At 38.8% G+C, this 10,671-nt stretch overlaps 1 pseudogene; it reads right to left on the reverse strand.

Moving 5' to 3' along the window:
• The window catches only part of LOC135505619 (protein Mpv17-like), a 33,078-nt pseudogene extending 27,006 nt beyond the window's left edge, over positions 1–6,072 (reverse strand).
• Between the last annotated feature and the right edge of the window lie 4,599 nt (positions 6,073–10,671).

Below are 10,671 nucleotides of genomic sequence, written 5' to 3' on the forward strand. Positions count from 1 at the left end.
TTAGACTCTTTCTTCTTTAAGGTTGCTGCCCCTATCACTGCCAAGCCAATCTCTGACCTTTTTAACCTGTCTCTCCTTTCTGGGGAGGTTCCCATTGCTTGGAAGGGAGCCATGTTTAGTCATTTTTTTAAAGGGGGAGATCAAGCTTATCCTAACTGTTATCGGCCTGTTTTATTTTATTGACTTGGCCAAAGCTTTTGATATGGTAGACCATTCCATTCTTGTGGGTCGGCTAAGGAGTATTGGTGTCTCTGAGGGGTCTTTGGCCTGGTTTGCTAACTACCTCTCTCAAGGAGTGCTGTGTATAAAGTCAGAACATCTGCTGTCTGTATCACCATGGAGTACCCCAGGACTCGATCCTAGACCCCACGCTCTTATCAATTTGCATCAACAACATAACTCAGGCAGTAGGAAGCTCTCTCATTCATTTATATGCAGATGATACAATCTTATACTCTCTATAACAAACTTTTTTAGTGTCTAACAAGCTTTCTCTGCCCTTAACCTCCAAAACAAAGGTAATATGGTTTGGTAAGAAGAAAGCCCCCCCCACTGGTGTGATTACTACCTCTGAGGGTTTAGAGCTTGAGGTAGTCACCTCATGCAAGTACTTGGGAGTATGGCTAGACGGTACACTGTCCTTCCCTCTTTACATATCAAAGCTGCAGGCTAAGGTTAAATCTAGATGTGGTTTCCTCTATTATAATCGCTCCTCTTTCACCCCAGCTGCCAAACTAACCCTGATTCAGATGACCATCCTACCCATGTTAGATTACGGAGATGTAATTTATAGATGGGCAGGTAAGGGTGCTCTCGGGCGGTTAGATGTTCTTTACCATTCGGCCATCAGATTTGCCACCAATGCTCCTTATAGGACACAATACTGCACTCTATACTCCTCTGTAAACTGGTCATCTCTGTAAACCCGTCGCAAGACTTATTTATAAAACCCTCTTAGGCCTCACTCCCCCCGATCTCAGATACCTACTGCAGCCCTCATCCTCCAGTATAACACTCGTTCTGCCAGTCACATTTTGTTAAAGGTTCTCAAAGCACACACATTCCTGGGTTGCTCCTCTTTTCAGTTTGTTGCAGCTAGCGACTGGAATGAGCTGCAAAAAACACTCAAACTGGACAGTTATATCTCCATCTCTTCATTCCAGGACTCAATCATGGACACTCTTACTGACAGTTGTGGCTGCTTTGTGTGATGTATTGTTGTCTCTACCTTCATGCCCTTTGTGCTGTTGTCTGTGCCCAATAATGTTTGTACCATGTTTTGTGCTGCTACCATGTTGCGCTGTTGCCATGTTGTGTTGCTACCATGTTGTTGTCATGTTGTGTTGCTTCCATGCTGTGTTGTCATGTGTTGCTTCCATGCTATGTTGTTGTCTTAGGTCTCTCTTTATGTAGTGTTGTGGTGTGTTGTGGTGTTGTACTGTTCAAAAGTTTGGGGTTACTTTGAAATTTCCTTGTTTTTGAAAGAAAAGCAAATGTTTTGTCCTTTAAAATAACATCAAATTGATCAGAAATACGGTGTAGAAATTGTTAATGTTGTAGATTTTTTATGGAATATCTACATAGGTGTAGAGGCACATTATCAGCAACCATCACTCCTGTGTTCCAATGAGACATTGTGCTAGCTAATCTAAGTTTATAATTTTAAAAGGCTAATTGATCATTAGAAAACCCATTTGCAATTATGTTAACAAAGCTCAAAACTGTTGTCCTGATAAAAAAAACGGGCTTCTTTAGCGTAGTTGAGTATCAGGAGCATCAGCATTTGTGGGTTCGATTACAGGCTCAAAATGGCCAGAAACAAATAACTTTCTTCTGAAACTCGTCAGTCTATTCTTGTTCTGAGAAATGAAGGCTATTCCATGTGAGAAATTGGCAAGAAACTGAAGATCTTGTACAACGCTGTGTACTACTCCCTTCACAGAACAGCGCAAACTGGCTCTAACCAGAATAGAAAGAGGAGTGGGAGGCCCCGTGGCGCAACTGAGCAAGAGGACAAGTACATTAGAGTGTCTAGTTTGAGAAACAGACGCTTCACAAGTCCTCAACTGGCAGCTTTATTAAATAGTACCCGCAAAACACCAGCCTCAATGTCAACAGTGAAGAGGCGACTCCGGGATGCTGGCCTTCGAGGCAGAGATCCTCTGTCCAGTGTCTGTTTTCTTTTGCCCATCTTAATCTTTTCTTCTTATTGGCCAGTCTGAGATATGTATTTTTCTTTGCAACTCTGCCTAGAAAGCCAGCACCCTGGAGTCGCCTCTTTACTGTTCTAAGTGACCCCAAACTTTTGAACGGTAGTGTATATATATTTGTTTATCCCAGCCCCCGTCCCCGCAGGAGGCCTTTTGCCTTTTGGTAGACTGTCATTATAAATAAGAATTTGTTCTTAACTGACATGCCTAGTTAAATAAAGGTCATATAAATAAAAATAAATTGTAAACCTTTATTTCTAATAACTGTCCATTTAAGAACAGAACAAACCAAGCATAAATCTTGAGAAACCCGAGGCTTAGCTACAGTATGAGCTCATCCTTAAACACAGCCAGACCCTAGGACGACACTTACATTTACCATTTCACTTTTGTAAGGTCCTACAGTATGTGTCCAGTGATAAAACACACAGGAAAGGTGAAAAAAACAAAAACATATTTCCTCCAAACTTTAATACCCTATCTAGATCTAGCATCCATCTGATGCCCACTGAGGCAAGACATGGTAGCTAGTCAAGAGGTGGTAACAAGATTCTTCACCCCATGCCTAAGTGAGAGTGCTGATGTCAGCACCAGCTAGCTTGGCGGGTGGCTGGCGGCGGCTCCAGGGCCCGTCCTTGAGGGAGAGCCAGGGCCTCTGGAGGCTAATGGGGTAGATGGTGATTGACGTGGCCCAGGCTAAGTGAAGTGATCCGGGGAAGAGTTGGCAGGCATTCCCCCTGGGGCTTGATGGTTGTTCCACTGGGGAGGGAGTGGACCCACTGAGCCCTCAGAGGTATTTAGCTGATGAAGCCAGCCCAGACCTGTCTCACCCACATAGGAGGGGAAGAGGAGTACTTCTTAAGATTCATACTCACAACTTGACTTTGGGTATCAGCTACTGCTACCGTGGCTCACTGATATCTCTCTTTTCTCATTCAGTTGTTTGTTCGTTATTTGTTAATTCATGCATCCTTCCATTGACTGACTGATGCCAGGTACTGAATTCCATGTATCATACAGGCTAGGTAAGCAGACCTGGAGCTAAGCCAAACAGAGGTCAGTAAAGTGTAGGTGTGCTTGCAGTGTCTCTGCCTTATCAGAGCAGACATTAATTTGAACACACACACATTCACACACACTAGTTATATCCTTATCTGGTGCCCTCTCTCTGTCTTCTGAATGTCTCATGTGCATTACAGTACATACAAACGCCAGTGGCTCCCATCTCACTTCCCATTGAAAACAAAGATGATGAGTCACTCAAGTCAGACATCTTGATTACATAAATGTCTAAACTGCCTGCAACCCTTTAACCCACACCCCATAGGGCGGCACACAATTGGCCCAGCATCGTCCAGGTTTGGCAGGTTTAGGCCGTCATTGTAAATAAGAATTTGTTCTTAACTGACTTGCCTAGTTAAGTAAAGGTTACACAACCCAGTTGACGTTTCCTCTTTGCATTGTTATTGGTCACACAGACAAAGCTTTGCTTCTGAGAGGAGAAACACCCAGGTCATTTCCCGTGGGGACATATCAAAGCCTTTTCACACGGTCAATGACAATATAGACTTTGGCTACCCCTAGTGTTGAGGGATTAGTGCTTTTGAGGCCGGTTCGGTTTCAGTTCGTTTATATGAAAAAATAATACAAATAAATTCCCATGATGGTAGTGACTGCCCATAACTGCGTATCACTTATTAAACATAATTTATTCACATTACTTTACTAAAATATTTCAGTTGTTGTGTATATGACATTTGTTTTATTTGATAACTATTATTTAATCCCAAGTTATCATCTCATCTCTATAGAGCTGCTGCCTATGCTGTCTGACAAAATACCTATTTTCAATGTAAATAAGGCATACTTATGACTGCTGACTACCAACTATCCATCATTTTGATAATGTATTTTCAGGTAGAGCTACCTCCCAAAGCAACAGCTGCTATCCCCTCACAATCGCACATTCTCCATAGCAGGCATAAAAGAAACAGACTGGACAAGTAGATGCGCAATGGATTATGGTTATTGTAGTTAATTATGCGCTAAACAATGTAGAATGTTGGCCTGTTGGAAACTACAAATCCCTACTACATCACACAGTTCAGGTTGGATCTGATTTATCGCTTGAAAAGCTGTGCAATGTGCGCATTGAGCTCACAGAAAAAAACGAACAAAATGGAATTCAAATAATGGAACAGACATCGGTCAAATATGTTTAAAAATAATAAAATAAAAAATCCTTTAACTTCTCAGCACTAGCTACCCCTGAACTACAGGTTATAGAGAGGACTAAGTCAGACAAATATTCAAGTCAAATCAGGGTGAAATATCTGACCAAATATTGATTGGATTTAAGTAGCTATCAAAACAAAGATGGCACCTAACCCTGACATATTCATCGCAGCAATGACCTGTCAGCTAGTGAGGGTAGTAAAAGACCGTGTAGCGAAACTACTTCTTCATTGCCATCTGGTGTTGGTTAACGAACAAAACAGACCGTGTGGGCATGTAGATGTTGGTTAATGAGTCACATCAGCATCATAGGAAAAACGCCTCTATTCTACAAGAGTAACCTACATAATACAACTGCATAAAAGGACAACATTATGGTTCGCCTATGTCGGCAAGGAAATGTCCACACCTTTATGAAAAGAAAAACTTCAGCAAAATATCAATTAAGTAATATTTACCTGGATACCCTGAGTAGTCAGTGCTTCCTCTTCTGATGAATGCTACCCTTACAAAAAAATGCTGTTTTGAAACTGCAGTAAAAGAGACACAGTAAATGCAGAATAACTGCAGTTATACTGCACTCTAACTGCAGTTACACAGCTAAATTACTGCTAAATTATTATTTAGAGCATACTGCAGAATAACTATACTCTAACTATAGTTATACTGCACTCTGACTGCAATCTTTTTTCATAAGGGTATGTGTCAAAAACCAACATGTTTGCCACCACAAGCAACACTGTCACTGAATCAACAGGAAATATGTCAAATATTTACAAAACACAGATATGGTTCCATTTTAAGGTACAGCACAAATTGAACAACCCCATTCAGACTGCAGCTCTCATCCGTGAGCCATGGAATACGGGGTTGCATTTGTAAACATTTGGACAGAAAAAGTCTGATTGATTTGACCTGTAAAAGTTTAAGCTGATCAGGTGAAAGCTTCAGAGAAAATGCTGGGGTAAATTGTCTCCGTCGCCCTCTCTTTTTGAGGGAATTTCTGGGACTCTTGCCAGGGGCTTTGCTGTAAAGGAGCATAATGGACATTGTGTAGTTACTGTAGTGTAGCTTAGTGTAGTGGGTATTTTAAAATGTATATATACACACACTAGATGAGTCACTGTTTTGAAAACACCGCGTCTCCATCTTGCCACTCCACCACCAGTGTAAAAATATTTTGGAAGCTACAGAAATGCATTTACTAATACTATATTTGGTTTTGCCACGTTTATTCTATTACAGACACCTTAATGCATACTTTTAATTTATATTAAGCAAGCGAAAAACACACACACACACATATATATATATATATATATATATATATATATATATATAGTTATGTTACTCTCCCCACTACAACAAAAATACTAAAATACATTTTTATCTTGAAACATTTAAATGAAATACTGTATAAATCCATTCATTCCTATGAATGACTGCTGTTCTGAGGAGTGCCAATATGGCCGACCAGTGGCTTCAAAGCCTCTCATTGGCCAAAACATAACATCAGCAATCCAGGGTTTGTATACATCATTGGTGTTTTCTTACTGGCTGTGATTATCTGGACAGTCCATGGATGCCTGGTCACCAGAGCCCGGTAGGATCTCCACAGGCCCACCATTCTCCGCTTTCTGCAGCAGGGATGGATTTAATTCCCCAAATTCAAGCCTTAGTCAATTCCCTCTCCCTGTAAATTCAATTTAATTAAAATTAAATTCCAGGTCAGTTTTTGAATTCAGATAATTAAATTCCTCTCTATTCCAATGTTAGGTATGTTCGAATAATTCAATATTATCCCCAACAATTCCACAAATTTTTAAATTCAATTCCCTCAGGCTGACCATGCCACTGTTCAGACAGTCTAGCTATACTGTCTAATTCCAATTCAATAACTTGAAGATTGTTGAAATTCAAATTCAATTCAAATTAAAGTCTCCACTTCACAAGTTAATTTAATATATGAATTGGAATTTCAAACAAAAATTGTAATTGACCCTAACCCTGCTCTGCAGGAACACAGACAAACTTGTCCGAACTGCTTATAACCGGGAACCATATGCATTGGCATCCCAAATATTGCGTGTCGACATTGGTAGTTTATAATAACTTTACATTTAATACAAGACAGAACTTCACAATATGACTTAAAAATAGTCGACCTCAACGGTCGGGTGATATCGGTAATCGTTTATTGATGTCACAAAATAAAGACAACTTTTGTTTATTATAACACAAAAGTAACTGTTGCCATAATGGACAACGTAACTAGCTTACCCCGCAGACCATGCCGTCGAATGACACGGGCCCACGTAACGTACCCCATTCCCTGAGAAAGCAAGCTGCTAGCAATATCAATATGAAGTGTAAAATTAATTGTCAGCATGTCATCTGAACCGTACTTAATGTAATCCTAATAGTGTTTATATCCTTTATCAACATAAAAACCCTGGTTGCTAGCCAACCAGAAGAAAGCATCCCATCCTAGCCTTGCAACCTCAGTAGCTGAAGTTCTGTCACCAACCTTTGTCATGCAACCCTAACATTACTGAACCAATTGTAAACCCCATATATATATATATATATATATATATATATATATATATATATATATATATATATATATATATATATATATATATATATATATACACTACAAAAACGGTTTGCTACATTCCTCCTTTACAGATCCAATTGACATACACAGATGATCACCACGACTGTAACATACGTCACTTCCACAATGAAGCTAGGATCAGATCGATGGAATGTCGCCCTCAGGCGGTGCAAACGAAGCTCACCCCACTTCATCAAGACGTCACCAATATGAAGTGACAACTCCTGCACACGCGCACTGTTTCTTTGAACATGAAATAATAACACCATTTTCCTATTTGCTAAGTTAACCAATGGTGGAAAAAGTACCTAATTGTCATACTTCAGTAAAAAAGTAAAAAGTAACCTTAATATAAAATGACTCAAGTAAAAGACACCCAATAAAATACTATTTGAGTAGAAGTCAAAGTATTTGGTTTTAAATATATGTAAATATCAAAGTAAAATGGCTTAAATTAAGCAAATCAGACGGCACAATTGTATTGTTTTATATTTATTAACGGATAGCCAGTGGCAAACTACAACACACAGACATAATTTACAAATGAAGCACGTGTGTTTCGCGAGTCCTCCAGATCAGAGGCAGTAGGGATGACCAGGGATGTTCTCTTGATAAGTGAGTGAACTTGACCATTTTCCTGTCCTGCTAAGCATTCCAAATTTAACTAGTACTTTTGGGTGTCAGAGAAAATATATGGAGTAAAAAGTACATTATTTTCTTTACAAATGTATTGAAGATAAAGTTGTCAAAAAATATAAATAAAGTAAAGTACAGATACACCAAAAAACTACTTAAGTAGTACTTTAATAAAGTATTTTTACTTAAGTACTTTACACCACTTAAGTTAACACACTTAAAACACACTTTCAATCAAGGCCTGTTCATACATGATGCGTTTTCCTATTTTAAATCAACAAAAGGCAACAAAAAAAGAAACAAGATTCGTGGCAAATTGTTTAGCATAAAAATGTAACCAAGCGGAGTGAACCACACAAGCCAATAAAGTAACCAAAGACCCATCAACAGTTCAAGCCATACAAAACAGAAATGCAGGTGTGGTAACTGAAAAGGCAAATACTGTAGCGAAAGCTGCATTAGAAGTCCTATACAGAAGCACTGTCTGACGTATGGTGATACAGACGGTCTCCCTATTTTTTTTCTATCTGGACAAATAGGTTACACTGTATCTTTACTATCCAAATGTCTAAGCTACCCATGTGCATTGCATTATGTCATTGATTAGGCAAAAAATGCCTGAGGCACCATATTTTGGAACCTTATTTTTAAGACACTGTATTTTAACTCTGATATAGCCATTGAATCCTCAAGGTTCTGTCTTGCAATATTGTAACTATGAAGTCCAGAAAACACAATAAATGTAAATTGGCAAGAGCTGGTCAGGCCATAAAAACATAATTCATGATGGTTACATCCAAGATAAAGCATCCTGTGGTAAATTCTCTCTATTATACTGCCTTTGTGAACCAAGCAGGGGTATCAATTTAAATGAGAAAATATTAAATAATAGTATTATTCAAGTATATTACCCAGAGAAATGGATGCAAAGTAAAAACATTTTTCTCCATCAACTACAACCTATGATATATAAATGAGGGGAAATCTAATAACATCCTTAAAGGTCAAATGCAGCTGCTTTTATCTCAATATTAAATCATTTTTCTGATTGTTTTAAATCAAAATGGTCAAAAATAAGCAAAAATAGCTTCTTATAGCAAAGAGCCATTTCTCAAGCAATAATGTTGCTAGGACCGTCTGGAAGTGGTCCTGGTGTGGATGGAAAAACAGAAAATTAGGTTTGAAACACTTTCTTATTGGTCTATTAACTAATATACTGGCAATCGTTCACACATCAAAACTTAATTTCACCAAAACAGGGTGAAATTTCAGGGGGGTCTTTTCAAACAGCTCTTACACTGAAAGTGCATTGTCATCATTTTTAATTTCACAGTACTATTCCAACCTCATAGTGTGGAAATATAAAACACAGGAAAATCAAGTTGTTGACTAAACTAGGCCTTTAATTTACTCCCCACAATGCAACACACTTGTGGGCTTCAAAATTCCCATACTACTCCTCATATCTAGCTTTAACCCAGCCTTAGATGAACGGGACGATGTTCGGCGTAATCAACGGACTTCCCTACTAACGGGCCCTTTGGTACGCTCCATATCGGTGATGGAAGGAAACCAAAATGGCCTCAAATAATAAATACTTTCCCTAATTCAAGTGAATCATATTAAACCACAATGAAGCAAATTATTATGTTTTTGGTAAACAATTGCCTAAAACCTTTGTCACAGCTAAGAGAACTGTAAATTGTCTCCAAAGAGAGGACAGTACAGAATGTCCATAGAAGCGGTCTGTTAACTAATATTTAGGCTATATTGAGCTTAAAGCTACCTATTAGCTATACTACCTTATATGTTCACTACCTACCTGGTCCATTGTACCCTCAGACCATTATCATGCTCTTCTCAGCTATAAGACGAAGTCTCCCCTATAAATAACAACGGCCATCACCATATAATATTAATCTTCATGTTATTGAAGGACAGTTAAGATATGTGTCGTGGAAATTTCCTCTATTTACCAAATCATGGGAGCAAACCACACACAAAAGTCAGAGTTAGTTATCAGAGTCCATCTTTAATTATATGAGCTCTATAGCATTTTCTGTGACTCTCAACCGTTCAGTATCTCTACTCAAAAGTTGAGAGCCCCCCCACAATGGCAAATGGGATCCTTTATAGCGAAGATCCACCCCCCCTAGACGACAAGACAATCCACAGGTCCCAGGAACTTACACAAAGAAAGACTTTACTTCAGAGAGGAGTATCCCCAAAGAAGACAGAGTTGGCTATAAATTATCGTTCAGTTTTGTCTCCTTTCTCAAACTCAGAACCATAAACCAATCCTCCATATCAACATGCATATATCAAATTGTCATTTAGATACAACCAATTCTAAATACAACCAATCCTGGACAAGCTCACGGAGAGGAGAGTGAGGCTATAGGTTAAGATAAAAGGGAGCATGAGAATGATTCCAGACACTGCCATCCTCCTTTTCCCCGATGAGAAAAGTTGGGTGTGACTGGCAAACACATAGTGGAGCAAAAGATATGTTTACACATGTTGATACTTTGACCTCTCCCCTCTCTGCGGCCCATGCAACTTAGTCTTGACATAGAACAGATAACTGCAACCCCGCCACAGTATTATACAAAAATACCATTCTGATGAGAAGTAACTTACAAACATTTGATGAATATAAAACATCTTACCTATGTTACAAACAAATTCTGATTATTTCCACAACATATGGCACTAACAGATACATACAGTTTTCTCTCTCCTTCCCTGATGTCAAGTATTCTCATCAGTGAATAGATGTGTACGGGCTTATAGGTATCACCAGAGCCATGTATGTATATAGAGATTTGGGCCAAATTGTAGAATGTTGAATAATTGTTCTAATTTCAGACATTCAGTTACATAGCATTATTTACATCTTCCCCATGTCATGTTAATGGGATGCTGCCATGTAATTGGAAAGTGTCATGTAAATGCATCATAATGCTCATT

The sequence above is a fragment of the Oncorhynchus masou genome, chromosome 19 (genome assembly GCF_036934945.1).
Source record: "Oncorhynchus masou masou isolate Uvic2021 chromosome 19, UVic_Omas_1.1, whole genome shotgun sequence".
In the NCBI taxonomy this organism is placed as follows: domain Eukaryota; kingdom Metazoa; phylum Chordata; class Actinopteri; order Salmoniformes; family Salmonidae; genus Oncorhynchus; species Oncorhynchus masou.